This window comes from Homarus americanus, unplaced genomic scaffold (genome assembly GCF_018991925.1).
Source record: "Homarus americanus isolate GMGI-L3 unplaced genomic scaffold, GMGI_Hamer_2.0 scaffold50281, whole genome shotgun sequence".
NCBI lineage: Eukaryota > Metazoa > Arthropoda > Malacostraca > Decapoda > Nephropidae > Homarus > Homarus americanus.
Window position 1 is genome coordinate 4278230 of NW_024742338.1, and position 6873 is coordinate 4285102.

The following is a 6873-nucleotide window of genomic DNA, read 5'->3' on the forward strand; positions in this document are numbered from 1 at the left end:
GGGGTGATGATGTACGTGTTGGCACGGGGAGGGGTAGGGAGGGTGATGTTGATGTAAGTGTTACCGGGAGGAGGGAGAGGAGGGGTGATGTTGATATACGTGTTACCGGGAGGAGGGAAGAAGAGGGGTGATGTTGATGTACGTGTTACCGGGAGGAGGGTAGAGGAGGGCTGTTGATATACATGTTACCGGGAGGAGGGTAGAGGAGGGTGATGTTGATGTACGTGTTGCAGGGAGGGTAGAGGAGGATGTGATGTTGATGTACGTGTTACCGGGAGGGTAGAGGGGGGTGATGTTGATGTGTACGTACCGGGAGAAGGGAAGAGGAGGGTGATGTTGATATACATGTTACCGGGAGGAGGGTAGAGAGGAGGGTAATGTTGATATACATGTTACCGGGAGGAGGGGTGATGTTGATGTACGTGTGTTACCGGGGAGGGTAGAGGAGGGGTGATGTTGATATACATGTTACCGGGAGGAGAAGGAGGGGTGATGTTGATATACATGTTACCGGGAGGAGGGTGATGTTGATGTACGTGTTACCGGGAGGAGGGAAGAGGAGGGTGATGTTGATATACATATGTTACCGGGAGGAGGGTAGAGGAGGGGTGATGTTGATGTACGTGTTACCGGGGAGGAGGGTAGAGGAGGGGTGATGTTGATGTACGTGTTACCGGGAGGAGGGTAGAGGAGGGGTGATGTTGATGTACGTGTTACCGGGAGGAGGGAAGAGGAGGGGTGATGTTGATATACATGTTACCGGGAGGAGGGGTGATGTTGATATACGTGTTACCGGGAGGAGGGTAGAGGAGGGGTGACACAGCACTACTATCATAACTAACGTACACAACACGCTGGACCATTACCTTATCTGTTATATAAATCTAAAGGTCATGGCGTGAATTATTTCCCTAAGTAGTTTATAGATACTTCTTACATTCCCTTAAAAACGTAATAATGCCGTATTTACTCTATAGGTGTTTACATTCTCTGAAATACGTATTAATGCTTTATAAAAGACTTGACAGCCGTACAGTTGGTCTCACTCTCACGGTTTTCTAGCGACTGTATACATCACACGGCAGCTGCTCTTACTCTAGAACTACTTCTCGGGGTAAGAGGTCTTGTTGTTATGACTACTACTACTGTTATTACTACTGTTATTACTACTGTTATTACTACTGTTATTACTACTGTTAATGCGACTACTACTATTACTGTTATTTTTTAATAGGCTTCCATCCTCCCCTAATAGCCATACCATATTACTACTGCTATTACGACTACTATTATGACTACTACTACTGTTATTACTACTGCTATTACGACTACTGTTACGACTACTACTACTGTTATTACTACTGTTATTACGACTGCTACTACTGTTATTACTACTGTTATTACGACTACTGCTACTATTATTACTGGCAAGGGCAGATCTAGTGGGAGGGGGTCCTGGTGGTCCGGATCCCCCGTTTCACCAGAAAATTCCAATACTTTTTCTTTAAAGCAGTATTGTTCTCAGATGTTTTTGTACAGTATAAAGTAATTACTATTGACTTCAGAATATATCCTAATATCAAGTGCACATGACTGGGTGTGCTCCCTGTGCTCGTCATGTTCCCCCACTTACAACTTCTTGGACCGACGACCCTTTTGATATTCCTGGATCCGCCCCTGTAGTGCTATTATGACTACTACTACTGTTACTACTATGCTGCTATTACGACTACTACTACTGCTATTACGACTACTACTTCTGTTATTACCACTGCTATTACGACTAATGCTACTACTATTACGACTACTACTTCTGTTATTACCACTGCTATTGCGACTAATGCTACTACTATTACTGTATATTCAGATACCGTGAGACGGTAGAGCCAGGTAAAGATATCGTGACACAGCTGGCTTCATGAAGCTCTTTATAACCATCCTGATTATCTGCACCGCCACAACTTCACTGTCATTCCCACTCGCGTCAGAGTCAAGTCGTGTTCACGGCTTCCGGCTGTTATCTCCCAAGTAAGTGTCGTCGCTGTACTGTACTTGAAACAGATCACCTGGTGATTAGCCCCCAGCTTACTTCAGCTTAATATTAACCACCCTAACCTAACCTAACCCCCGAGGTAGTGTTAGGGTGTTTAATCCTCAGGTGAATAAACAAAGGGATGCTAATTTTCAGGTGTTTTTTTTTAATGATAACTTCGTCAAATTAAAATCCAACCCCGGAACTCTACCAGCGTGTTAATGCGGGTTAAGATGCGGTTATATTACAAGTTGGTCCAGGTACAGTAGGTCAGGATATGTTCAGGATGGGTTTGGTTCGGTTCGGTTACGACTCTATGTCTCGTAAATAATACTTGAACACAGGTAAGTCAAAGTCGTTGTGGACCTCGACGACTCCCCCCTCCGCCTCCCCTTGAAATTAATCGCACGACTCTTACGACTACTTCACATCCACACAGGGTTTACACATACGAGCGTGTGAGGTCGTCGCAGAATACTGAAAAACCAAAGGTGAGAATCGTGAGCAGTCGTTCCAACCCCACTAAACGACTCTGCTGGTTAAGCAACAACCGCCTGAGCTGGTGTTAGAGGTGGTCGTGGCAGAGGAAGTGAGAAACAGTTATACAGTACTGGAGTCGTTAAAGGACACGGAACTACCCTCTTAAGCTCGGTGCCAACCCCCCGCCATTTATTATTTCCTGTATCGTGTTTGTTTGTTTTTTCAACGAAATAAATATATTTACTTTTCCTCTGACTTTCTACCAACCTCACCTCCTCCCCCCTAGTGTGGTGAGTCTTAACAAGGGTGTGAACCACGTGGTGAGTCTTAACAAGGGTGTGAACCACGTGGTGAGTCTTAACAAGGGTGTGAACCACGTGGTGAGTCTTAACAAGGGTGTGAACCACGTGGTGAGTCTTAACATAAGAACATAAGAATGGAGGAAACTGCAGCTGGCCTATACTGGGCAGTCCCATTTACACCCAACCCCTATTGCTCATATATCCATTCTGAACCCGCTCCAGTGTTGGTCAAGTCTTGTCTTGAAAGAGCTCACACTCAGTGCCGTCACAACACTTTCTGACAGATTGTTCCAAGAGTTCACAACTCTCTCTCCGAAAAAGTTTGCCCTCACAGTTTTCTGGACTTGCGGCTTCTTCAATCTTGAGCTGTGACCCCTTGTGGGGCGAGCGTCCGCCACCTCCAAGTAAGGTGTGTTGACGTTTGACAGCCAGATGTGTTGTCAGGTATGTGTGTTGTGAGGTAGGTGTGTAGTTAGCCAGGTGTTTTGCCAGGTTATATACAGGGGGTGTTAAAGGTTCGCTCCTCCCAAACTGAAGCAGCAGCATCAGTCAGGTAAGACAGTTCAGAGACTGATTCCCGTAAACTTTGTGTGTGTGTGTGTGTGTGTGTGTGTGTGTGTGTGTGTGTGTGTGTGTCTGTGTGTGTTCTTTCAATAACAAGTGTTCTTAATTCTTTGTTTGTTTTCCTGTTAGTCATCTCTGTACGTCAGAGAGTTTACCGTTTAAGTCCGTTTCTTTGAGTCGCCAGAATTCTTATTTTCTTTATTATATTTCTATTGTATTTTTCTTCTATGAATCAAAATTGGTAAAAAAAAGTCCTCTACGAATTATTATTATTATTATTATTATTATTATTATTATTATTATTATTATTATTATCATTATTATTATTATTATTATTATTATTATTATTATATCTTTATAAACACAAATTGCATTATACTATACTCTCAAATTAAAGGAACAGTAAAAACAAACCAATAATTTATATATACTTTATTACAAACGTCATACTTACACAATTACACATTCAAGACATTTAATTAAAAAGCTTTCACTAACTTTTTAAAAGACTAATCTTATGTACAATAATTTACGAGGCCACATGTACGATAGTCACGTCTTTGTATATAAATAATTTTGGCAAGCAGCGCACATCTGACACGCACCTAAGACACATACCTGACACACACACACACACACACACACACACCATAAAGGGGGGTGGGGGTGGGGGATTACAAAAAAAGACTCCAGGCAGGAATAAGGTGAGTTTAGGGAGGTCTCCTGTTGTGAGGTCCCCACACAGTGAGGTCATCTAGAGCTTGTTATGTCATTAGCCCTCAACACTGGAAGACACTTGTAGTACAGTACATGTACATGGTAGATATGGGTAGTTCAAGACACCCCCCCCACACACTCACTAATGAGGCTTGCATACGGGTAAGAGCACATAAGGATTTATAAATAAGCTTACTGTAGTTGATTTACAGAGCACTCAAGGGCTTGGCTTTGTGGGAGAGAGAGAGAGACTCGCCAATATGGCACAGTGCAACATCAGAGATACGAGTATATAGCCCAATAAATGTCACCCCAGTTCGATCATTTTCACATATATTCATTCACCTCCCCATTAACAAGAACAGTGAAACAATTGACGATAAATAATGAAGAATTACTATTTGATCATCACAGCAGATAAGACCAAAGACTGAATTTAGTTTGGTGCAGCGCTTCTCATCACAACGAATTACCATTGACCGTTCATTTTAAAACTCATTTCTGATATATTCTGAGCATCGTTGTACCTGGATATATAAGGCTTTTTTTTTTAGTACTTATTTCTGAAGTAATATAACTAGTGTGATATGTAGTAATGGTATGATCTGGTTGAGTATCTAGAAAGAAATGACCTGAGGAAAAAATGTCGAGCAAAGACAAGACAGGGGCAAGGAGGCTCATTTCTGAATGTAATTTGTACATTTATTTTAGGGGCAGAGCTGAGGGGGGCAATGACTGGATACAATTATATTCACTATTAAAGGGGGAACATTTTAATCCATTCCCCCTATATTTCCGACCTAATTTGACCCAAATCGACCCAAGTTCGTTAGTTTTGGTCACGTTTGAATGGTATACACCGATAATATTATGAACTATGGAAGATTTTAAGCTCCATTCTTCTTAATACTTGAGTTCTGGCAATGATAATTTAGTACACAATGAACAACTCAAAAATATTTTAGTTTGTCCTTGATATAAGCGTAAGTTGTAATTATAGAAAACGTTTATAAGTTTATGGCTAACTATAGCAAAAAAAGACTAATAACGTTTTAATCCCAATGACAAATAATACATCGATAACATAATGACAGGAATAGAAAGAATGAACTGATATATTGACGATTAAGTGAGTGAGAGAGAAAGAATGAACTGATATATTGACGATTAAGTGAGTGAGAGAGAAAGAATGAACTGATATATTGACGATTAAGTGAGTGAGAGAGAAAGATATAAAGTGAACGGGTGACATATGAACGTACAATTATATCCAATTCAAAACTAGTATAATCCAAAGTACACTGAAACATCCTATTAATAATTACTCTCCCATAAGCATCTGCGACAGCCACACATTCATCCACTCTACACATGATCCACAAGTCTCATTACATTTCTACAAGGTACATGATAAAGCTATTATTTACAGCATTCGTAGTTATTGTCTTCTTTTCCTGATTGTACAAAGTCACAGAGACAAGGTTAGCCATTTTTTACAAGTCCTTTTGAAGTTTGTAAAATTGTTGATAGTTTTAAAGAACAGCTCCAACAATTCTACTGCATAGCTTCTCGAGATTCAGCTGATAGTTTTAAGTCTTCGGAAAATATTGAATGGGATGTTATCTGTATATTTTCTCTTATTTCCTTATTAAATCAGTATCAATATATTTCAACATTAATAACGTCTCGAGTAATATATTTTAATCCATAGTGATGCATGTTTCATCCTACATATATTTCATTCTCTGTTCTAGGTGACCCAAAGAACCATTTATACTTGATTTTCAACAACTGAACAAATATCCTTATAAAATAAATTGTATAATCTGTTATATACACACACACACACACACACGAGTATTATCACACAACTCACACGTCATAATATTTTAATATACAGTACTACCAACTCAACTCATCATAAAACTCTTTATATAAAACAAATTGTCCATCCTCCATTAGCCAAATACAAATATTAACCTACGTCTTTCTCATCCTAACTTAAATATTCAACTCATATTAACAAATTAACATCAAGAATCTAACATATAATTTAAAATACTGTATTACCAGTCTCTTATATTTTTCCTATTTTAATTTCATCATTATCTACAAGTTTGGGTTCTTACTTTTTTCTTACGATTCACATTTTCTTTCTATAAACCCATTTTCTATTTTTCCCATTTTCTGTTTATTCCCATTTTCTGTTTATTCTCATTTTCTTTAATTAGTTTCCTCTCTTATAATTAACCACTAAAATTTACCCATCAACTCACCCATGATTAATATGTCAATAATTTACCCCCTGTGTCCCATTGTATATCCCTGGTTAGTTATGGTTTACCCCCTACCATAATTTACCCCTCCCATGATATATACCCTTACCTGCCACCATGATTTAACCCCTCTATACCATGATTTATGTGTCCCTTTCTACCACCATGATATACACTACCTCTATCATATAAACCCTCTTCTTTCCATAATATAACCCCATCAACTACCATGACTTTTAACCATGATATACACTACCTCTCCATACCATGAACCTCTTCTTTCCATAATGATAACCCCCATCCCACCCACCCACCCTTTCTACATGTCCACCCCTTTCTACCATGATCCACCCCCTTTCTACCATGATCCTTTCTCTCCCCTTTCTACATGATCCACCCCTTTCTACCATGATCCACCCCTTTCACCATGATCCACCCCTTTCTACCATGATCCACCCCTTTCTACCATGATCCACCCCCTTTCTACCATGATCCACCCCTT